At 43.8% G+C, this 25,104-nt stretch overlaps 1 protein-coding gene across 14 annotated transcripts in view; it reads right to left on the minus strand.

The window, feature by feature from the left end:
* The window catches only part of ADCK1 (aarF domain containing kinase 1), a 151,229-nt gene that overhangs the window by 13,910 nt on the left and 112,215 nt on the right, over window positions 1–25,104 (minus strand). For 11 of the 14 annotated variants that reach the window (XR_003002239.1, XR_003002235.1, XR_003002233.1 and 8 more), the window contains 5 exons: window positions 15,858–16,013; window positions 14,099–14,171; window positions 12,150–12,406; window positions 11,058–11,120; window positions 1,971–2,070 (listed from right to left, as the gene is read on the minus strand). The gene's annotated coding sequence lies outside the window, so the exon portion shown is untranslated. The remainder of the gene's footprint in view (window positions 1–1,970; window positions 2,071–11,057; window positions 11,121–12,149; window positions 12,407–14,098; window positions 14,172–15,857; window positions 16,014–25,104) is intronic. The other 3 variants (XR_003002232.1, XR_003002231.1, XR_003002234.1) reach the window with 3 other exon arrangements.

The raw sequence follows: 25,104 nt of genomic DNA on the forward strand, positions 1-25,104 counted from the left end.
ATGAACAACACAATCTGAAAGATGGGCAGAAGACTTAAATAGACGTTTCTCCAAAGAAGACACACAGATGGCCAAGAGGCACATGAAAAGACTCTCAACATCACTAATTATTAGAGAAATGCAAATCAAAACTACAATGAGATATCACCTCACACCAGTCAGAATGGCCATCATCCAAAATACTACTATATTTAAAATAGATAACCAACAAGGACCTACTGTATAGCACAGGAAACTCTGCTCACTATCTTGTAATAACCAAAATGGGAAAAGAATTTGAAAAAGAATAGATACATGTAAATGTATAACTGAATCACTTTGCTGTACACAAGAAACTAACACAGCATTGCTAATCAACTATACTGCAATTAAAAACATGTCTACAAATAACAAATGCTGGAGGGAGTGTGCAGAAAAAGGAACCCTCCTACACTGTTGGTGGGAATGTAAATTGGTACAGACACTATGGAGAAGAGTATGGATGTTAGTTAAGAAACTAAAAATAGAGCTGCCATATGATTCAGCAATCCCTCTCCTGGGCATATATCCAGAGAAAAACATGGTTTGAAAGGATACATGCACCCCAATGTTCATTGCAGTGCTGTTTACAATAGCCAAGACATGGAAGCAACCTAAATGTCCATCGACAGACAAATGGATAAAGAAGATGTGGTACATATATACAATGGAATATTACTCAGCCATTAAAAAGAATGAAATAATGCCATTTGCAGCAACATGGATGGACCTGGAGATTATCATACTAAGTGAAGTAAGTCAGACAGAGAAAGACAAATATCATATGATATCACTTATGTGCAGAATCTGAAAAAATGATACAAATGAACTTATTTACAAAACAGAAACAGACTCATAGACTTAGAGAAGGAACTTATGGTTACCAGGGGGGAAGGGTAGGGGGTAGGGATAGACTAGGAGTTTGGGATTGACATGTACACACTGCTATATTTAAAATAGATAACCAACAAAGACCCACTGTATAGCACAGGGAACTCTGCTCAATATCCTGTGATAACCTAAATGGGAAAAGAATTTGAAAAAGAATAGATACATGTATATGTATAACTGAATCACTTTGCTGTACACATGAAACTAACACAGCATTGTTAATCAACTATACTCCAATTAAAAAAAAAAAGTCTACAAATGCCAAATGCCGGAGGGAGTGTGGAGAAAAGGGAACCCTCCTACTCTGTTGGTGGGAATGTAAATTGGTGCAGTCACTATGGAAAACAGTATGGAGGTTCCTCAAAAAACTAAAAATAGAGTTGCCATATGATCCAGCAATCCCACTCCTGGGCATATATCCGGACAAAACAAAATTTGAAAAGATACATGCACCCCTATGCTCATAGCAGCACCATTTACAAGAGCCAAGACATGGAAACAACCTACAATAGATGTCCATCAACAAATGAACAGAAAAAGAAAATGTGGTATATACAATATATACAATGGAATATCACTCAGCCATTTTCAGCAACATGGATGGACCTAGAGATTATCAGACTAAGTGAAGTAAGTCAAAAAGAGAGACAAATACCATATGATATCACTTATATGTGGAATCTAAAATATGACACAAATGAACATATCTACAAAACAAACAGACTCACAGATATAAGCGAACAGACTTGTGGTTGCCAAGGGGGAGGCGGTGGGGGTGGGGGAGGGGAGGACTCGGAGTTTGGGGTCAGCAGATGCAGACTATTATGTATAGAATGGATAAACAACAAGGTCCTACTGTATAGCACAGGGAACTATATTCAATATCCTGTGATAAACCATAATGGAAAAGAACATGGAAAAGAATATATATATGTATAACTGAATCACTTTGCTGTATAGCAGAAATTAACATAACATTGTAAATCAACTATACGTCAATAAAACTTTTTTAAAACTGCATCATTCATTCATCCATTAAACTGACATTTATTAGTACTTACTATGTACCAGTACTCTGCGCTGAGGTTCCAGTGTTGATTCAAGTAAATTTAGCTCCTGCCTTCATAAATATTACAGTCTTCAAGATACGACAACCAGAGGCTGTGGGGAAGAGAGCACCAGATGTCAGCACAGGTCTCTGCAGAGTTCAGTCATTCATTCAACAAACATTTGGTGAGTTTGACTGTGTGCCAGGACACAGGGAGAAATCACAGTCACTGCCCTCACAAGGCTCACAATCCTGGAGGTATAGGCAGATTGCAAATACAACATGGTAAGTTCTACAGAGTTGAGTCATGACATATGTGCATGTAACATTGGTTCATGTAATTATACAGCAAAAAGAGAGAGAGAAAATAATCAGGGAAATAAGACAGTGGTTCATCCACCATTCCTCCCACTAAGCAAAGCCCCAGCATCAGCACAAGATGATAAAGAGAAGCCATCAGACCTTCAGTTTGTTCCACTCCCTATTGCCTTTCTCGATGTGATCACTGCCCACCGCACTGACATCCACTTATCATTAAAAACACGTTCTTCTTCACTCAAGGTCCCTAAACTAAAGCCAACTACTTCATCTGGTCATCAGTCAAAGAGGTGGGATCACTTTCATCACTGGCTGGGCTGGACTTCTTAAGGGGTCTGATGTAATTTGTGGGTGGGTTGACCAGACAATTTATCATCCAAACCAGGACACCGCTGAGAGTGAAGTGAGGTGATATTGACAATTATTCCAGAGAAAGAGGCATAAATTGGGACTGTCTGGGCAAGCCAGGCATATGGCATCTCTATTTATGGGTGACTTAGGGGATTTTAATTTATTTTTTTATCTGAAAAGAGCTTTTTTTTAGCAAACAATATGCTTTGTTATACAAGTATTAATTATAAGAATGTTTTCTAGTTTTTATTTTAATTTTATTTTTAATAGATTAAAAGTTCACAATTATTCAGAAGGAACACAGTAAAAAGTCTCCCTCTCATTCTGTCCTCAGCCATTCAGTCGCCCCCAGAGGCAACCAATGGCATATTTTTCTTCTTTAACACAAATAATAGCATGGTATTCACACACTTCTGCACTTACTTTTATCTCTTAACAATATACCTTAGAGATAGTTCCATGTCAATATGACAAGCTTCCTCCTAATATACAGCGCTTACTATTTCACTGTATGGATGTACATAATTTATTCCACCAGTCTCCATTGATGAGCATAAAGATTGTTTCTCATCTTTTGCTGCAATGAATGACCTTGACCATACATCATTTTGCAAATGTGCCAGTGTATCTGCAGGACAAATTCCTGGAAGTGGAACTGCTGAGTCAAAGGGCATATCAGTTAAGATTCTGTTTGGTTGCTCATAACAGAAAAGCCAAAAACACAGTCATTTAAACAAGAAAGATACTGATTTCTCCCTTAAATAAAAGGAGTCTGGAGATGGGCCATCCAGAGCTGCCATGGGCTTCTAAGTGTCATAGAGACCAGAATTCTATCTTTTTGCTCTGACATCTCCTGTCTAAAGCTTATACAATTGTGCAGGCCTTCTTTAAGTAAAAGAACACAAAATTACAAATAATTATTTAGAATGAGGGAAAAAATCATAGCGCATTATAAATTTTTAAAAGCTGAAATAACACAAACATCACTACACCCAGGAAAAATAATTATTCACCTTCCCAACATACCTTTATAACAGGTTTTTTTTTCTACTTTTTTTGTGCTACATGATCTTTGATCACTTTTCCATAAGATAAGATTTTGTAATATCTAATGGAAAATAAATAAAAAGATAATTGAATTTTTCTTTCAGCATGGTTCATTAAAATTTTTTATTGTTGATAGTTGATACGCATAAAACATATGAAACATACTATTTGTAGTACTACTGCAGGTTTTGCCCTACAAATATAGGAATTCTGATAAACTCTACGATTCATAATGCCCATCAAAAACTATCTGGTGTTTGTAAACGTGTAAGCTAAGTTACTGAGCATGTTCCTGATAGGAGAAATCTTCCATTTTACTAGGCACCAGTGAGTACCAAACTCTCCACTTATAATTTTATACATCTGGTAAGTGGAAGAATATTACACAGACTAGCTTCTGGCTTTGTACATTTCAGCCTTTTTTCCTCCTCCACCACTGCTAAATACTTCTGATGATGGGCAGAGGACACATTCACAACATGATATGACCTCTGGCCCTGCACCTTGATATCATAAAGCTCAGGGAGTTGGCACAGTGAGCAGTAAGTGTCTTCATGGAAGCCCTTCCTACAACAGGACAACTTGGAATTGACCGCAAAACACAGAAGCAGATACAGTCAAACACCAACTACATGTACCTACAGTTCAACTTCCTCTTAGCTGGATCCCCAAAATTCCCATGGCCGTTCCAATACCGTCCAACACAACACATGGTCATCCAATACCATGACACAAGGAAAATCAGAGTCGAAATAGCAACCTTAACTCTTTTCAGTTGACATATCTTACTTCTGCAAGGATGGTTGCAAAAGCATATGACCCCATGAACACATTGCTAAGGCCCTTCCGGGGTCTTGGAAGATGCCTGTGCACCTGAGGGGCTCTGAGGCTAAAGCTCCATTACCTGCATGGTAGGATGCCCCTGGCCAGCAGGGTTCTAGATTCATCTGGTCAATCACATACCCATGATTCCTGGAAGGGAGGCAGAAGCCCTTCTTCCTTTGCCAGTGGCAGTTGCTGAAGCACCAGTTTCAGCAGGTATGAGTTTTTGCTGTGGCCATTAGGCTCTAGATGCTATGGTCTATCACCCACTTTGGGTCTACAGGCTGTGTAGGGCAGCTATATGGATCCGGCAGCAGCTTTCTCCTGTTTTTTGTCTGTCTGTTTCAATGTAATTTTAATTCTAATTTCATGCGCGCAGGAAAGAAAAGAATACAATAAACGCCCGTATACCATCCACCTAGTTTTAACCATTATTAATATTTTGCCTTTTTTTGCCTCATAACTGGATCATTTCTTAGTAAATTAAAAACATCATGACACTTAATTCTTAAATATTTAACATGTATCTCCAAAGAGTAGGGATACTTCTCCAATTAACAATACCAATATTATATGTAACAAAAATAGCAGTAATTCCTTAATACCACCTAAAACTCACTTCATATTCAAATTTCTATAACTGACCTAAAAAAAATTTATACCTGTTTCTTTGAAACGAGGATCCAGTAAGTTTCACACAATAAATTTATTATGGCTCTTAAGTCTTGTCTCATCTATGACAATCCCCCCTCATGACATTGACCCTTTGAAGAGGTCAGGCCAGCTGTCATATAGAATGTCCCAAATTCTAAATATGTCTATCTCCTTATGCTGTCACTTAATCCCTAGAATTTCCCACGAAATGCGGTAGAGCTAAAGGCTTGGGTTTCTTTTTTTTTTTGGCTCAGTCAAGCTGACACATAAATTTAATCATTACGTGTTAACTTGGCATCCACATGCATCTCCTAAACCCACACTTAATCTCCAAATAAAGACAATAACAAGGTTGTAATTCTTCCTAACATGTTACAGCTATCTTGCATACAACTAAAAACGCACTAAACCCTCCTCCAGGAAAGGAGGTAAAGTCCTTAAGTGGTACTTTTCTCCTTGATATCTCATAGCTTAAATACTATGACGTAAAATTAATACTTAAATACTGTAATAAAAAGTCAGTACATCTTATGTTATATGATATGGGAAAAGGGAAGAAAACATAAACACGCAATACTTTTCTCCTTGATATCTCATAGCTTAAATTCTATGACATAAAATTAATACTTAAATACTATAAAAAAAGTCAGTACATCTTATGTTATATGATATGGGAAAAGGGAAGAAAACATAAACACGCATATACATGTAAACATATGCATAACAAAATAAGGAGGAGATATTCATGACAATTACTTTCCTGTAACTGGTCACATGGTCATAGCTGGTATTTATAACTACCCTCTTCCACTACCCATTCTGTATTCCTTTTGCCTTCAGCAAGCACTCAGATGATCATAGTTCTTTACCTGTTGTGATGCAAACCTTCATTCCTGGGCCATTAGCAGACTAATATTCAATGAAATATTTGTTATATATTACATGCTATGCATAATTTTGGGATCTCTTTACATTTTGCTCTGTGCCATTTATTTATTTTTTTAAAGACACTTTTAAAAAAATTATTTATTGTCTGCATTGGGTCTTCACTGCTGCGCGCAGGCTTTCTCTAGCTGTGGCGAGCAGGGGCTACTTTTTGTTGCGGTACACAGGCTTCTCATTGTGGTGGCTTCTCTTTGTTGTGGATCATGGACTCTAGGCACATGGGCTTCAGTAGTTGTGGCACACGGGCTCAGTAGTTGTGGCTCACAGGCTCTAGAGCTCAGGCTCAGTAGTTGTGGCACACGGACTTAGTTGCTCCACAGCATATGGGATCGTCCCGGACCAGGGCTCAAACTCACGTCCCCTGCATTTGCAGGCAGATTCTTAACCACTGCACCACTAGGGAAGTCCCAGCTCCGTGCCATTTATTAGTTTCTACAGACATTTGTCTATAGGTACTATGGTTTGTCTGATATAATTAATCTGTGTCATTTATTAATTTCTACAGACATTTGTCTATAGGTACTATGGTTTGTCTGATATAATTAATTCCCACGTGGCGTAACTAGAACTAAAATCCACGTTTCCTGATTCCTCATCCAGTAATCTTTCAAAGGATAAAGGAAAATAAAATAGCTTGTTAGGATAATACAATTTATTTTCTTTCTTTTGCATTTTATCTGGGTAATTTTTTATTTTTTGTTATATCTCAACTCCAAACTGAGCTTGAATAACCTCTTCTGCTTGAAGACGAGACAGTTCTGATTCAAAACCTGCCAAATCCTGAGTTCAGAATTTTGTTTTCTTTCTGAGATGAATATAAAAGCACCTACAAATCAAGGAAAATGTTCTTCCTCGTACGGGCCAGCAGAAGCACTTGAGCGCCAGGGGGCCGGCCCTCCCCTTGGCCCAAAGGCCAGATAGCCTCGGCACCTCACTCCGCCATCTTTGCTTCTTCTCAAGTCCAAGGCTTGAGTTTCTTAAAGCCATATTTATTGAGGTATAATTCATATCTGTAAAACATCATCTTTTTTACTTTACAGTTCTATGTGTTTTGACAAATGCAAATAGTCATAATCTAAAAGCTTGGTTTGATTCAGATTTAACACATAAAGTCAAAATACTTTAAAAGGATGCTTTGAATTTCCTATTGAACTTATATATCACATCTGCAGGCAAATGATGTCTAATTGTCCCACAATTAATGGTACTAATTTTGAACATTGGGTTCCTATAGCTTTCTGTATATCTATGTCCTTTAGTAAAAGTTAATGGAAAACTACAGCAATACGAGAAGAACCACCAAGAGAGCACAGTCTTCAGGAAGGAAGGCTTGGGTCATTCTACCAGATAGAGAACCCTGAACAGCTGAATGCTGGCTGAGAACAAAAGGAACAAGGGATAGATGGCAGAAGAAGGAAGTTACAATAATCAACAGAGGCCGGTTGCAAAAATGTAGTAAATATGCATATATTCTTCCTTGTTTTATTAGGTCTTTTCTTCCTCTTTCTTTCCCCTATTATTTTATACAAGGAGTGTTAGTGGCAGCTAATCTTCTAATTTAGTCTTTAGAATATCAAATGAGATGATGAGAGAAGAAGGTAGAAAAACATCAGTCAGAGATGGACACAATGACTGATGAGACTTTGGGTCTTTCCTCTTGGGGGAGGGGGTGGCTATCTTCTCATTTGCATTATTTTATGTAACTATGCTTTCTTTTAGATGGAAGTACTTCTCCAATCTTATCTCTACTACTACCCTTTTATATACTCTACTCCAGCCGTACAGGCTTCCTGTACCTCAAACAGACCAAGCACATTCCAGCCTTAGGGCTTTGGGTACTTGCTGGTCCCTCAGCCTGGAATAATCTCCTAGATAGCCAAGCTGCTGGTCCCTTATCTCCTTGGTGTTCAAACGCCATCTCATCAAGGAGGCCTTTCTTAGTTAAATAGTAATGCCTACCCTCTCTCCAGAACTCCCTGTCTCCTTTTCCTGCTCTATTGTCACAGCACGTATCATGACTTGAGATACTGTCCACCACCACCCCCACTAGGATTATAAGCTCCGTGAGGACAAGGGTTTGAAGCTATTTTATTTATTGCTAAATCCCTAGCAACTTGAAAGTTATTGGCACATAACAGGCACTCGGTAAATATCTATATGACTAAATCAATGAATGAAGCTAATATAAGACCTGTGGGACTTTCATGTAAACGGGACCAGAAGACGTAAATTTGGGGAGCAATGGGAGTGGATGAAACTACCTTAAAGGAGGTAAAGCTGTAGATGGGAAATACTAGGTCACAAGTCTTGTTAAGAGTTAAGTGTTTAGTCAACTGTATTTCAATTGAAAAAAGTTCAGTGTCTAAACTGGAGATGAAGAGTTTAGTGAGGACAAGATGAAAATGCTGTAGGCAGGTGAGGGTCAGCAGTAAGAGCCAACACATAAGATATGTCAGGCACTTTATATGTGTATTAATTTACAACAACTGTAAGGGTTCAATACTGTTACTATTTCCAATTTACTGGTAACTAAATGAGCACAGAGCATCTGAGACTTGGCCAGGGCCATTTGGCAAAGCTGCAATTAGAAACTGAGCTTTTAGTCTTCGTGTTTTTCCCACTGCACTGTGACTGCCTTGATAAGAGCTCATTAGGACTGCACTGAGACTGTGGAGGACCCCATCTACAGTCCCCATCACTGTGCTCAACAAGAAATGTAGGAAGAGCACACTTAGAGTGGGGCTAAGTGGTCCATGAGGGCTGAAACACATTACCAGAAAGAGCTTTGGCTGGAGGACCAGGACACATGCGTACTCATCCTGGCTTTGCCACTGACTCTCAGGAACCGGGGACTAGTTACTGCCCGCTCTGACCATCCCCTTCCTCATTGTGCAAAGAGGGAGCCAACTCATACAATCTCACATTCCTTCCAGTTTGGAAATTCCAGTCTATAAACAAGCACCAACTCCATTAGCAAGTACGATTAGCACATACCATAGATGCACCTTTCCTGTAACACCAGGTACAAGGTGTTAGGGGAAAATCAGCAAATAATTGGCAGTTAGTAGAAAGACATTTTCTGATGGAATCAAAAGCTCTAAGAAGCTTACTGGGAACCATAACTTGGAAAGGCGGTGTGATGGAGAGGACTGGGCAACGGAAATGTCCCTATACGTTGGCACTGCACAACTTGGAGATGTATTTGTAAACGGAGTTCTTCCTTTCATTATTATAATGATGAGCAAAAATGGAAACTCTGCAACATGTCAAGGGAGAAGCTAGGAATAAAATTTAATTCCTGAAAACCTGGATAGAACCTTATAGCAGCCATGATCCTAAAAGGAGGAGTTATTATGCATATACATAGATCTATAAATAACTGGAAGTTTCTGTTGACTCTACACATACCTGCCCACATCCTGTGTTTTGTGTACATGCGTATATACACATCATAGGTGCACATCTAAGAGTACATGTGTATCTATATATACCCACAGGAGTGGCCAGATCTATATTTATATATTAGAGCCTGGCTTAAAATGGGGGATAATGACACTGAAAATTATTCTAAGCTTTTCAAAGACATAAATGACCAAAATGCCTCCTGACTCCTGAATTACATTACCCAGAAAGAATTTAATAACATGTTATTATCGCTTCTCCTCGCTGACAGGATTTCAGGGCTCAAAAGACAAATAAGAAATGCATTCGTAATCACCAGCATAGTCACCTCTGCCAAGCTGTGGCCACTGCTAATCCCAGGTAGGTGCTGTTGGGTGGAAGAAAGCCTGGGGCCGGTAATGTGACTTGGTGCTTGGTAATTGTCACCAGTTCAGTTGGACTGTCACTATCTGAGAGGGCGTGGCTATGGGGAGCTCATGGAACAAACAGAGAATCCCATGGGTGAAGGTCAGAGGAGAGAGAATGCATTATGGGAACCAAAACAGAATTTCTCGGTTCAACTGACATAATGGAGGTGAAATTCCTTGTAAACTGTAAAGTGCTTCACAAATGTGACTGTGAACGGGAAGGGCTATCATTCACGGGTCCTGTTTGAGTTATCAAGGCTGCCGTGTATAGCTGTACAGGCTGTGCATTGCTCAACTTCTGAGAATGTCATTAGTTTATGTGAATGGTGCCCCCTGGAGCTGTACATTGTGGCAGCCTTGTTGGTGGAAGTGGGGCTAAGTTGGTTGACAAAGACCAATATGGGGGCTGATGTTCCCCTCCTGGACAATGCTTGAGCCCCAGTGATGAACAATCCAGAGAGCTGGTCAACAATTCTAACAGCAACTTGCTAATGGTTTGGAAAATTTGCTGCAGGGTAATTAAAAGGCAGTTACAAATAAGATCTCTGAGGGCAGGAGCCATGTCTTATTCACTTAGTATCCTGAGTCTTACGACATGTTTGGTATATGATAAATGTACATGTTTGGTATACGATAAATGTTCAGAACATGTTTGTCGAATGTAAGAATGGATGGATATTGAATGAATGAAAGATGGAGACTCACCAGGGTCAGCTCCTGGGGAGAACTGGTTGTAGTGATTGCAAAAAGCATGTTTAGCTCAGCAGATGTGACTGCACACTCTGCCCCATGTCTCGTCTCCCACAATTCGGGCTATGACAAGCCTTTTGTGAAGTGCCATGGGCACGTCATGAGTTCAGCAAGGGTTTGTTCAAGATTTATGATATGCCTCACCTGATGCTGGGTGCTATGGGCCTGTGTAGTGGTGATGACAGTGGAGCCAGCAAACATATCACAATCCCTGCCATCAAGGATCTTACAATCGAAATGGTTTAGTCAGATGTAAGGCCATGGAGAAATGAAATAATGCTATTAAGTGATATGAGCCCAAATGCCAATGAACAGCAAAGATGGTAAGTAGTATAGAAGTTCAGGACAGAAAGCACAGATTTCTGCTCTGCCACTTGCTGTATGCTCATGAGAAATTTACTTACCTATTCTGAGACTCCCTTTTCCAGTTTGTAAGACTGAGGTAATCGTGCCTACCATGCAAGGCCCTTAAACAGAAGATTAAAACAGATAATGTATTTAAAATGCATATCACAGTGCCTGGCACATGGTAGAAATTTCCGGAATGTTGGTTCTTGTATAAGGACTCTCCAGTCAAATGTGACAGAATCCCAGATGATCCCAACTTAAGAAAGAAAAAAAAAAAAAAAAAAAAAGAAAAAAAAAAAAAAAAAAAAAAAAAAAAAAAGGTGTGTGTGTGGTTGGTGTGTATATGTAACCCCAAAGTGAAGCAGTATGAAGGCTTCTGGCATAGGGGCATCCAGGAGCTCAATCAATATCACTAGGGTTCTGCCTGTATTTCCATTTCTCATACAAACTTTCTCTAGAGCTTTTCTAGGGTAAGAACAGCTGCCAGCAACCAGAGTCCAGCTTAGCCTCAGAAAGAAGAGCTCTCCTCCCAGAAATCTGGAATAGGAAAGTCTCAGGGAGCACTCTGATTGGTCCAGCACCACCCATGAAACCATCCCTTATCCAATGGCTGTGGCCAGAATAACGAAATGATCTGATTGGCGAGGCCTGAGTTGTTCCCACTCCTGAGCTTATGGGAGCGGGGAGGGGGTGGAGGGTGTTTAGCCCTATCCAAACCTTGTGGAATGACTTTCTGAGTGGAAAAGTGTTGCCTATTTCTTCTATATACTCGAAAGAAATACATAAAAGACACAGCTGCATGTGTCTAGAAAAAAAATAAAATAGGAGAGCTAGTTATTTCTTGACAGGAGCAAAAAAAAAGATTCCTATTAGATAAATATACAAACACCAGGTGTATGTGGGTAAATTCCCTTGGCCCCTGGACTCAGAAATGGTACCCACCCAGCTGGGGTAAGCGAGCCAGGACTTTGCGACCCCTGGTGAGCAGGTACAAGCACTACAGTTATACTCTGCAAAGCGGAAGGCAGGAAAGCCAATTCGGGTGGGGTCACGAGAGGTTGTGGGAGACCAAAAGCTGAGCTTTGGTTTGTGGGGAGACGGTGGCATGGGAAGGGGAGGGAGACAGTGACAAGCCCCGTCTGGCTGACCTTGCCCCTTCTGCAGGACCCAGGGACGGGCTCCAGAGTCAGCATTGATCTAAGTGCCTATTCCAGACACACACGGGGCAGGGACGTCCTGGCGACCAGGGAGGAGCCGCTCGTGGTTACAGCAACACAGAGGGTCCCCCGGCCATGACAGCGGGAGGGGGCTGGGCCGGGTGGCCGCACAGCCTCTGCACAGGCCAGTCAGCTGCTCTGAGATGCCGTGAAGCCTCCTTCCCTGATGTCCTGTTCCATTTTCTTGTCTTGAAAAAAAAAAAAAAAAGAGGGGGGAAGGGGGGACTGTTTACTTAAACATCTTGTAACTGTGGCCTTGAGTAACCAAGCCTTTAATGTCAGAGAGCAGAAGAGAGAGAGAGAACGTGCAGCACATGCATAAAACTGGCCGTCACTATCACCATTTTAAATCACTTATCATGCATTTGTTTGTCACTGCATATTGTTCTAAATTCAATTTAGGACAGGAGTTAGAGCAGGCCCCAGAGTCAAAACACACCGGTTCATATCCCAGCCCCCTCTGTAAAATGCAGTAGTTGTGAGAATTAGAATAAAGGATGTTAAAGTACTGAAGAGCACCTGGCATACAGAAACTACTATGGTCATTGACCTTACGGTGCTTTAGTCAGGGACTGCCCTCAATAAGGTCCCCACCTTCTTTGAGTTTATATCAACTCGAATGTAGAAACCCAGTTTGGAGTTTCTACTTGTAATGATATCTACTGAGCTGAAAGAGATGTTCTGCGATAGACTGAATTCTAAGAGGGCCCCTGAGACTCCCACCCCCTCAACTCCAACACACAACCCTATACATCTTGTACAATCCCCTCCCTTTAAATGTGGGTGAGACTGAATATGATGGGATGCCACTCCGTGATTTGGTCATGTTAGTTGGCAAAGGTGGAAGGATTTTGCAGCATCCTTGAGTTGGAGATAACCAAAATGGAGCTTATCCTGGGTGGGCCTGGCTTAATCAGGTGAGCCCTTAAAAGAGGGACTAGGTCCTTCCTGAGGTAAGAGTCATACTCTCCTACTGGCCTTGAAGAAGCAAAGCCATGTTGTGAACTGCCTGTGGAAAGGGGCAGCCTTTGAGAGCTGAGGGCCTCTATGCTACAACCACAAGGACCTGAATTCTGCCAACAACCTCATTGAACTCGGAAGAGGGTCTCAAGCCTCAGAAAAGAACACAACCAGGCTGACTCTGTGTTCAGCCTTGATCACAACCTTGTGAGACCCTGGGCAGAGGACCCAGCTAAGATGTGGGACTCCTGACCTACAGAAACTGTGAGAGAAATGTATGCTGTTGGAAGTGACTAAGTCTGTGATATTGTTACACAGCAATAGAAAACTAATATATATTCTATGTCTGCTTAAAGCCTTGTTGAACTCTGTTTTAAAACGGGGTGTGCCTGAGTGTGTGTGTGTGTGTGTGTGTGTGTGTGTGTGTGTGTGAGAGAGACAGAGAGAGGAAGAGAGAGAGAAATGATTTAAAACATGGCCCCAGGGACTTCCCTGGTGGCACAGTGGTTAAGAATCCACCTGCTAATGCAGGGAACATGGGTTCGGGCCCTGGTCCGGGAAGATCCCACATGCCGCAGGCCATGCGTCACAACTACTGAGCCTGTGCTCTAGAGCCTGCGAGTCACAACTACTGAGCCCGCGTGCCACAACTACTGAAGCCCGTGTGCCTAGAACCCATGGTCCGCAACAAAAGAAGCCACTGCAATGAGAAGCCCGCGCACCGCAACGAAGAGTAGCCCCTGCTCACCGCAACTAGAGAAGGCCCGCGCGCAGCAACGAAGACCCAACGCAGCCAAAAATAATAAATAAATAAAATAAAAAACAAACAAAAACAAAAAAACATGGCCCCGTTATTTTTGTTATAGTTGAAAATATGGAGTATCATTCATTCAACAAGTATTTACTGAGTACATACTTACTATATGCAAGGCAATGGACTAGGAACTTAAACAGGATCAGAAACCAAAACTGGAAACTTGTTACTGCTGCTTCCTAAGAGAATTAAAGGGAAAATGTTTAATGTTGAAACATGTCTTCTTAAACCACTGTTATCAGAGCTTATGCTTGTCACGGATGAGTTTCTTTGAGATAGTGAATGAATAATAATAGTAGTAGTGGTAGTAGTAGTAATGATAATAATAGCTAATGTTATTAAGTGCCTAGTATGCCCCAAGCCTCTTCCCATTCAATCCTCATAACACTAAGAGGTAGGAAGTTGGTATCTTTATTATTTTTGTATTATAGAGGAAGATACGGAAGAATAGAAAGGTAAATGACTTGTCCAAGGACTCACACAGCTGGTAGAAAGCAGAGCCAGAATTAATCCAGCTCTTTCTGGCAAATTCCATGCAAACAAACTTTTGTTGATCACCTACTATCTTGTGGGATCTTAAATGGTTCTTTTTGCTTCCTATCCCCTTTGCCACCCACCTTCCAGAGGATGCCTCTCCCTTCCATTTTACTGAGACAGTGGTGGCTACCCATGTCTGTCTCCCCAGATTTCCTCCAGAAACAATAGAGAACAAGAAGAAAAATTAAAGCTACACAAAAACCACACCCTCAGCATGGCTGAAAGACAGAGAATGCCTAAACTTCAAAATCACTGTAAGTCAAAAAAGAAGGGACTTCCCTAGTGGCGCAGTGGTTAAGAATCCATCTGCCAATGCAGGGGACACGGGTTTGCACCCTGATCTGGGAAGATCCCACATGCCGCAGAACAACGAAGCCCGTGCTCCACAACTACTGAGCCTGCGCTCTAGAGCCCGTGAGCCACAACTACTGAGCCCACGCACCGCAACTACTGAAGCTCGCACGCCTAGAGCCTGTGCTCCACAATAAGAGAAGACACCGCGATGAGAAGCCCACACACCGCAACGAAGAGTAGCCCCTGCTCACCGCAACTAAAGAAAGCCCAAGTGCAGCAACGAAGACCCAACACAGCCAAAAATAAATTTTTTAAAAGAAAAGAAAAAAAAAATTCCCACTGAGTGAACTTTCACATTCCTGCTTCACCACCAGAGCTCCAGTGAGCCCAAGGAAACCTGCAGGCATGTATTCTGGGGGAGAAACAGGGCCAAAGGAAGGGAGAGGCGTCCTTTGGCAGTGGGCTGGTCCTGCAAGCCAAAAGAGAACTAAAAGATCAGAAGTATCTCATTATACATCCTTTACCAAATGGAAGACTCGGTATATTGTGACAGATTAAGATTTTTGCACTCTTCAGTGCTGGGATCCTCCCCTCCCCATTTCCTGTTCACTGCCCTTTTCCCCATCTCCACCATTAAGCAGCAACCAGGCTTCTCCCTTTTATTGGCTGGGAAGAGATAAGACTGCAAAATGGCAGTGGGGGGGGGCGGCGTTTACTAGCTTTTGATTCAGAAAGCTAGCTATCTGGATTTTTCTTTAGGGGATGGAATAGTCTCAAAATGTAATCAAAGGATTTGGGAGAAGAACATTAGGAGTAAAGAACAAGATTCTCTCTTCCCCCTGCACCCTCCAACACTTCCCCCAATCCGACCCCAGCTACAAAAGAAATTTTTCCCCAGAGGTGGTAAGAGGGGAGAGAGAGGAACTTGATGAAAGCTGAGGCATCACTGGGTCCCCGAGAAGGAGCCCTGCATCCTCTGCCTCGCTCCTATTTTAGGTCTCAGAAGTCCAGAGGGGTGTGTGGTCAGAGCGCACCTGTGAGCATTTCCTAGGTACAGCTGCCTCTGGACTGGAGAATGGTCACCTAGTGTCTCTACTTTTACGGTCTCAGCGCTTCCCTGTGCCCCAGTGTGGCTCAGGGCAGTGGTCTGTCTGGTGATTGCTGTACCCAGAAGTCACGACAAAGTTGCCCTGAGAGGGTGGAGAAGAGAGGAATGAGGGTCATTCGGGCAAACATGGTGTTAGAGGCTCACAAGGGAAATGTCTCCAGGAAAGGTAAGCAGTAGCCGAGGATTGGCCCAGCCCAGCGAGTGCCTGCATGGTCAGACAGCATCGGGGGCACGTTGGCCCCTGTGGATGCTTTGGCCCCATGGAAACCCTCAGAACTCAGAAACGGGGGAGAACTGACTATGATGAAACCTCTCCCTCCTGGATGAATGGGCTTCAGGCTGAATTGCAGAGACCCAGTGGCCTTCCTGACCCCCCGCCTCCTTTGTGAGAGCAGTAGAACATGGCTGTGGAGCACTGTTTGGGGAGCTGAGGCAGGAGAAGGCGGTCCCACAGCTCGGGGGATTCTCAGACCTGCTGCAACGACAACAGACATGATTACAGCTCTTCCTCTTTGAGAAACAGCCAGTGGCCAACATCCCTTTCCCTTCTTGATTGCCCAGCAACGGGGTGTTACTGGAAACTGAGGAGGAGGGGTGCAGTACAAGGAGAAATGCAGAGGCGAGTGGAAGGAGGCTGAGGTAAAGAACTCTGGGAGTGGAGGCTTTCCACTTGACCAGCTGGTTCCCAGATGACCCTCCGACTCAGGTCCCCAAGTGGGCCGGGCTGCTCGCATCCCTGGTAAAGGGGACGTACCGTCGCCCTGACGCCAGGGCACAGCTGGTCCTTAGCGTCCCCTGGAACAGAGCGCCACACAGCTTGCTCCACACGGGGTACTGATCACATTGTAAGACCACGTGTTTGTTTGCCTGCCTGCCTTTCCCACTCCAAAGGATATCTTTCTTTTTACCTCTGTCTCTCCTTTTTCTATAGGACCCAGCTCCTCCAAGGTGGACAGGAAGTATTCGGTGAATAAATCACTTCACAAATGCCTAACAACCTCTGGGACGTGTCACCTTTGTTACCACCTCTGAACTCACCTAGTGAGCTACTTAATACAGCCACTACCAGGAGAAATAAGAACACATGCCCCATAAAGAAACACGGCGGACAAGGAGGAAGTAACCCCAGTGCAACTGGAGAGTAACTGTCCCGCTCTGGGAGACCCCTGACTGCAGTTAGGTGTCATAACTTTGCTTTGGCTTCTCCCTCAAGGAATGTCAGCACCTGAAAGGAGGGTAATCTGGTGATCCTGGCACCTTGCGACTCAAAGTGTGGTCCCTAGACTGGCAGCATCAGCATCACCTGGGGGCTTGTTGGAAATGCAGGACCTCAGGCCCCACCCAGACCTGCCGAACCAGAGTTTGCAGTTAACAAGAATACGGATTCAGGTTTGGGTAGCGAGGCCTTTGATTACAGAGAAACAGTTAGGAGTTGGGAGACCAGTGAGGTGACGCAACTAATTACTATTCAACAGTCAAAACAAAACCAAAGAGACCTAGAGCACGTGTGACATCCGATGCCCAAACCAGCCTGCCTGATCCCAGCATGGCCATTGTGAGATTTTTAGCCTATGAACATTCACGACTGAACTAGAAGGCCAGTGGGATGTACCCACCTGCCACGTCCCCAGCAAAGCCTTGGCCACTACCCCTTATCCGTAGCGGGCCTGTCTTGACAACCCTAACCCCCCTCTAACCCCTCTCCTCAGGAAAAATTGACCATTTCCCACGTTATTCCCAGCACAAGGTAGGCACTCAATAATTGTGTGACAAGTAATGAAAGTGTTGTGCTAGCAGGCTTGGATCAATTAGTGATTGCAGTTGAAGCTGAATGTAATTAATTATATAATTTGGGGCTGTTCAAGTTTACTTCTACTAAAATTACATCATGAGAAAGGGGCATGAGGAAGGATTACAGAGAGAAGGAGGGGAGGTAAGCTTCCACGTACAACAGTTGCCCATGGAGTCAGACCTCCTGCCGACAGTAAAAGATGCACGTGGCTGTGTATGTAACTAGGACATTCTGATCCTGAATCCCATTTGGACACAGAGTCCAAAATCAAGGACTTCACCTCAGTACCAGGGCTGTGCGGCAGTGGGCACTGTCAGCAGCAGACTCTGCTCAATTCGGGGACATTAATCCTTGCCTTGATCCATTTCCACTGCCGCATGTTTTCCATTATTCATGCCAAGTGAGTCTCCTCTCTGCTCACACTCAGAGGATGTCAGAGCTAAAAAGGCTCTTTGGGGATCTTTAGACCAGTGCTTTTTAGCCCAATCAGACCTCATGCACCCTTTTTACAACAAATATTTTGCAATGCCGCCGACCAACCTGAAACAAAATCCATAGAAACTATGATCTATGTATATATAAAATTAACCTACTTGCATAATTTTTGAAAGTCAGACTGATGCAGGTACACTGGCCATTCAAATGCAGGCTCTGCAGTGTCATTGGTTATGTGTTTTCCCAGAAGAGTGACCAATAATTCCTAAAGAAACAAATCACCCCTCAACTCTCATGGTAATTGCATTCCTGTAAAATTCAACAGGTATTAATACCATGGAAAAAAAAAAAAAAAAGGTGTGCCTTTACATGTAAAACAGAGTTAGGCTATAGATTCAGTACAGTCGGGATTTTTACAACATGAATATCCTGGACACCACACTGGTCACAGGACAATTCTTCGTTGGGTAAAGCTGCCCTGCCCATAGGAAGATGTCTAGTGTCCCTGACCCCACCCGATCGGTGCCAGTAGCAATCCCTAGTCATTATGATAACCAAAAATGTCCTCACACGTTTCCAGAAAGTGCCTGGGGGTAGTAGCACCCCCATGGAGTACCGCTCATTTAGCCCAGTCTCCTTAATTTGCAGGTAAGAAATCAGAGGATTAGGGAGGAGAAGACTTGAGCTAAGTGCCCAGCTGGTCAGCACCCACCGGTCTCCGGACTCCCATTCCAAGATCCCTCCTAGCTCCACACTGCAGCTTCCAAGCTGAACACTGCGGGAGGAGATCAGGCTTTTGGCCGGAACTCCTTTGGTTCCCATGCTCAGATTCATTATTGCTCCCCACACCCCCAGAAGACCAAAGTCCCTCCAAAGGAAAACCCAGCCATACAGTGTCGAATAAAGTCCTCTAAGCTAGGGAATGACATCTCAACACCTTTCAATTAATCTGCCCAAATGAGCCCAAGATGATCTCCTCTCCACCACCAGAAAGCTAACTTGATCGTCTTCCTGCCTTCATTTATGAGAGCTCTGAAACTCTCCCAGGTAAAGAAAGGATCCTACTTTGAGGCCCAAAACAGCACTTAGGCATTACATGCCAACACTGCTCAATCAGGAGCAGTTGACGTGTGTGCTGTGTTAAGAAGGATTCTGGAGCCATATCCCAGTTCAACTTGAGAGGATACAATGACCAACTTGTGGAGTTTGCATGGGCCATGGTAGGGGCCAGGTGTTAGTTACGTCTGTCTTAGAACCCTAGACAAATCCAATCTATTTTCCTAGGTCAAAAGCTTTGCCAGTGACAGTCTATTTTATACCACTGGCTTCTCTGTTTAAAACTTGAGGCAAATGTCTCCTTCCTGATGGCTGACACAGTTCAGTCATGAGATAAATTGCTTTGCTACAAATGGCAGTACTAGACTCTCATCTCAGAATCTCACTCATTCACTCAGGACCTGTGAGTTGAGCATACACTGTGCATTAGTCATTGGCAGTGGGGAGATGTAGCAAACCTGTCATACTGCATGTAAGAATCATCCTTTTCCAAGGTCTCTAATTCATAAAATAGTATGCGCCACACAAAACTCAGCATTAATACCCACCATTTTTCATCTGAAATTGATGTACCCTTAGTTAAGGGATCAAGAAGACACAGTGCACAATATACCCTGAGAAAACCATAATTCAAAAATAGTCATGTACCACAATGTTCACTGCAGCACTATTTACAATAGCCAGGTCATGGAAGCAACCTAAGTGTCCATCAACAGATGAATGGATATAGAAGATGTGGCACATATATACAATGGAATATTACTCAGCCATAAAAAGGAATGGAATTGAGTTACTTGTAGTGAGGTGAATGGAACTAGAGTCTGTCATACAGAGTGAAGTAAGTCAGAAAGGGAAAAACAAATACCGTACGCTAACACATACATATGGAATCTTAAAAAAAACAAAAGCAAAAACAGGTTCTCATGAACCTAGGGGCAGTACAGGAATAAAGACACAGATATAGAGAATGGACATGAGGACACAGGGAGGCGGAAGGGTAAGCTGGGACAAAGTAAGAAAGTAACATTGGCATATATACACTACCAAATGTAAAACAGATAGCTAGTGGGAAGCAGCTGCATGGCACAGCGAGATCAGCTCGGTGCTTTGCGACCACCTAGAGGGGTGGGATAAGGAGGGTGGGAGGGAGACACAAGAGGGAGGGGATATGGGGATATATGTATACATATAGCTGATTCACTTTGTTATACAGCAGAAACTAACACAACACTGTAAGGCAGTTATACTCCAATAAAGATGTTAAAAAAAAAAAGATGACACAGTGCATAGCAATTGATTATAATTAATGCCTTGACTATATTTTTCTTTTTTGCTAGGACAGCCATATTTTAAGGAAAGTGTCTTTAGAAAAAATGGCTAAATATTGGCTATCTTTAAAGTTAATGAAAATAGGTAATCTAGAAAAAGACATCCATAGGAATACAAAATAATCGTTCAAAGAGCTGTCCTTTAATAAATACTTATTAGAAATACAAAATTAAGTCAAATACTCTTGCATGAATTGGTTTAAAAAAATTTTTAAGTGAAAAGAAAAAAGAGGCAAGAAATAACAGGAAGGTTAAATGGATCTGAAAACATTCAAGAATACTTAATTTGAGGTAAACTGGTCTTTGGGAGAATGGATCCTTGGGCAAACAGGTTTTTGGCCATATGACCGTAGGCAAGTTGGCTTTAGGTGAATTGAACAAGAGCCAGTTTGGTGGGACATGTTGGGAGGCAAGGAGGCCAATGAGGGGATCAGATCTGAACCAGGATGCTGGTGGTAGAGTGGGAGAGGAGAGGATACAGGACATACAAGGTGATATAGTTTACGGGGCATTTCTATGAAGGTCAAGACCCTCACTTCAAAGGCTGACTCCTGGCTTTTGCACCTGGGTGACTGCTGGTGGCACTAACCACTAAGTCAGTGAATGCAGGTCCCTTGGTAAAAATGAAATTTGGGGAAATACTGGCCCTGAAGAGAGATAGAGATGGTCTCATCAAATCTTGCTTCCAGGTAGAGCTGCTGACTGGCATCACTGGTCCCCAAGAGTTGTTTAAATCCTTTTCTCTCCTCCTAGACCACAGACCTCCTGGCTCACCACTGCCCCCACCAGCAGGAGGCTCTCTCCTTACCCAAAGCCAGCTGCTCTTGTGAAATATACCCCAGTTCCTTAAAGGCAGGCGTCATGTCTGATTCATCTTGTCTCTCCACTCCCCTCCGCAATAAAAGGGCATTGAAGGGATGCATGTGACATACATGAATCGAGGCATGTGTAAGTGGCCACGTGATGACCAATGAAAGGCTTACTATGGCCTCCACTGTCCTGGTGTCAAAGAGCATGCAAGAGACAAAGAGGTGGCCCTTGCCCTCCAAGGACTACACAGGGCAGGCAGACAGTTGAGTGTGGATGGTGGGGGTAGACAGACGTATCAAGAGAACTGAGAGGGGGAGGAGAGGAGCTCAACAAGGGCAGTGATCTTGGGAAGTTCCCTACAGAAGGCAGGACTTGAGAGCTGTCATGAACATAGAAAGCAGAGGGCTTGGATATAAGGAAAAGCAGAGAGAGGCAGAGTGAACACCCAGAGCAAGACCGTGGAGATGGCGTGACCGTGGAGATGTCTACAAAACATCAAGATCAGCCTGTTTAGGAATCTCACAACCCAGACAGGCAGAGAGAGGTGACAACCCTCACAGGAGCTCTCATCTCACTCAACGGGACGTGTGAAGTAGGAAAAGCAGAAGAAAGAGAAGCTTCCACACACACAGTCCAGTTCCCAAACTCATCCTTGGTTAAACATGGGCTCTGTGAACTAGCCAGCTCAGCTCTCAGGCCAATGGGGAGCACCTACAGGAGGCTGTCTTTACCTTAAATGCTCCCAGGATGTCTCTTTCAAACTAACACTGTGATTAAAGAAAGAGCTCCTGCCAGCTCTCTGGTGATAACCTGGGTGGACAGCAACTACGAGAATCAATAAGAGAAATTAAGCCTATTTCAGCCAAAAAGCCAGTTTCTAAATACCCTACGGATCATCAGAAAATAGCCATGGCTATTATAGAAAGCGTGTCCATACAACTGGTATCCAGCCAGAATGGCATGGCCTTTGTGTTGGTTTTGACCAGAAAATAACATATAAGGTAACCAATCAGCAGCCCTCACTCTCATCGTCTCAACAACAGCAGTAACAATAAGACCTTACTGCAATTTAACTCTGTTTTCTCTTGCTCAGCTCTCTGGAGAGTGTCCAGTCTATAATCGTCTCTTTATTTTCTATCCCTGTAGACATGTCTATTATTCTCCTCTAGACTTCCTCTGGGTTCTCCGCATCTTCCAAACGTGGGTCCAGGGCCCTTAAAGATAATAGCTGCAATGATAAGGGCACTTTGGGTTAAAACGCAAATACCCAATTTAAAGTAACACACAAAAAAGGGAGAGGCAGATTTATTGGCTCATGTAATTGAAAAACCAAGGTGGATCTGGCCTGCAGGAATGGCTGGATCTAGGAGTTCAAAAGAGAGGCAGGCAAGATAGCCACTGGAACTTAGGAACCAGTGGAAAGACAGTCATCCTCCATAGTCTTCGCTGAAAGTCACAGGAGTGCCCTTGGAGTCATGAACCCATACTGGAACCAATGTCTGTGGCCAGAGAGATGGCCATCTGTCTACCCCCATGGCGTGTGGGAGACACTGGATCAGCATACTCGCAGGAATGGGTGTCGCTACAGGAGAAGGGAGTTCTGTTAAAGCTGCAAGGGATGCTGGGTAGATAAACTGTTCACTTGCAGGCTATGTCTCTGTTAGTTTCTTAGCGTTGCTTTTCCCTGTTGCTTTCACTGGCACTATCTACTCACATTCATCACAGTCCTCCAAGAAAGGCAACCTATGGACAACCACTCCATTTCATAGCAGGGGAAGCAGAGGCTCAGAAACCGAAACAAGCTGCCCAGTGATAGCAGAATTAGGTTGATGGGCCTGACCTCCAGCTGCCCGGCTCAGTGTAGGCGACACTGGCCCCCGTCCAGAGAATACGGTCCAGGACAAAGGTAGGAAAAAGATCAGAGCCTACTCTGGACACATTGTGCCATCTGGTTATTATGGACATAAGCTGTTACAAGTCGGAACTCACTTCTAATCAGCTCATTATAACATCCTGAATGTTCCTGGTTTCTCTTCTAAATCCCATGTCAGTCATCATTTTTCCCTGCATACCTCAGGGGAGGCAGGAGGGAGAGGAAGAAGTGAAAAAGGCAGAACCTCCTCTATATTCCTACTTACCATGGGGCAAAATTGAATCTCTGCCAATGTCAACTTCCCTAGAAGGGGATGCATTCCAGCATCCAAGGCTGCCCAAGAGGCTTGACGTGAGGCCTCGCTGGCTGGGTGAGCCCTGGGCCACACAGGCCCACCCTCTGCAGAGAAATGACTACTCCTAGGGTGCCACTGCCTAGCTGCACTCACTGCAGGAAGCACGGAAGCCCACCACTTCAGGAACCCACTAGCTCCAGACTGAGGAGGCTGCAGGAAGGCAGGACGGGTCCAACCTCTAGCAGGCTCAGGGGAAGCAGCCCACTCCAGCAGAGGAAAATGGAAAGTCAGTAGTTGAGAGCCGAAGCTCTGGCTGCAGACTACCTTGGCTCAAAGCCTGGCTCCACCATTCACTGCTTGTGTGCCTCTAGCAAGCAACCTAAGCCTCCGTGCCTCAGTTTACTCACCTGTACACAGAGGATAATAGTGGTCCCTAGACTTCATAGGGTTGTCATGTGCCTGGGAGGAGTTATGCCCAGCATCCAGCAGAGGCTGCTACATGCCCAAGTAAAACATCAAGTTGTACCTACCACCTCAAGATCACAAAATGGCTGCTAAAGTTCCAGACATCCAAAACCACACTCCAGTCTCCCCTGATGGAATGAAGCAGAAGGGGCAATACTCACAAACTATACCTATATCAATATCTAAAAAACAAACTTCCCAGAATCGCTCCCAAAGATTCCTCTTCACCTGCCATGTCGTGTGCCACCACCAGCTGCAAGGGAAGCTGGGAAACCAAGACCTCACTTTTTCAGCCTCTCAAGTAGAGGGCAGGGTTAAGAAAAGACGTTGGGAATACAGTCTGCCATGGGGGCTAATCATAAAAATAAGTGACATTTATTGAGCGCTTGCTATGGTTTCTCTTCTCTAAGCATTTCTGCAAGTACATTGCATATATTATCTAACTTCCTCCTCCCAATGACCCCGTGAGGTAGGTACTATTATTCCCACTATTCAAATCTAGGAATTGGAGCCCAGAGAAGTTGTGTTGCTTGCCCAAGCTCACACAGAACACTGAGAGCAACAGGATTTGAACTCAGGCCAACTGTAGAGAGAGCCCAGGCCCTTGGGCTGGAGGGCATCACCTCCATGATGGTAGCAGCCGCTGTCAACAGACGTTTACAGATACTCTGATGTGCACACGCTTACATTTGGCACAAAAAGGAGCAAGCACCCAGGGGCCAGGGAAGAAGACCCCCACCTACACACAGCCCTGGAAACTCCAAGAGGGCAAGGAATACCCAGAGCCCCTGACCTCTGTCCCCAATTCATCAACCTGGAAGGACTTCATGTCCCACCCAGTGTCACCTTGGAGGAAAGTCCTGCTGCCGGCACTCCATCCTCCAGCCTTCCCTCTCTGTTATTACTCACCTAGAGGAAGGACCACCAAGCACTTCCGTTGTTCATGGCTTGGGCAGTCAGTCGTGGGCTAGAAAGAGTCGGCCACTGGCCCAGCTGAGACTCTGACTTCCCCTCTGGGCACTGGGAGGTGGTTGCCAGTCCAGGCTGATGCAGAGGACACCAGGCCCACCACTCAGGAGTGACTGACCAGAGGGCTCCCTGCCAACCTCCCACTAGTGA

This window comes from Neophocaena asiaeorientalis, unplaced genomic scaffold (assembly GCF_003031525.2).
Source record: "Neophocaena asiaeorientalis asiaeorientalis breed wild unplaced genomic scaffold, Neophocaena_asiaeorientalis_V1.1 scaffold49, whole genome shotgun sequence".
NCBI lineage: Eukaryota > Metazoa > Chordata > Mammalia > Artiodactyla > Phocoenidae > Neophocaena > Neophocaena asiaeorientalis.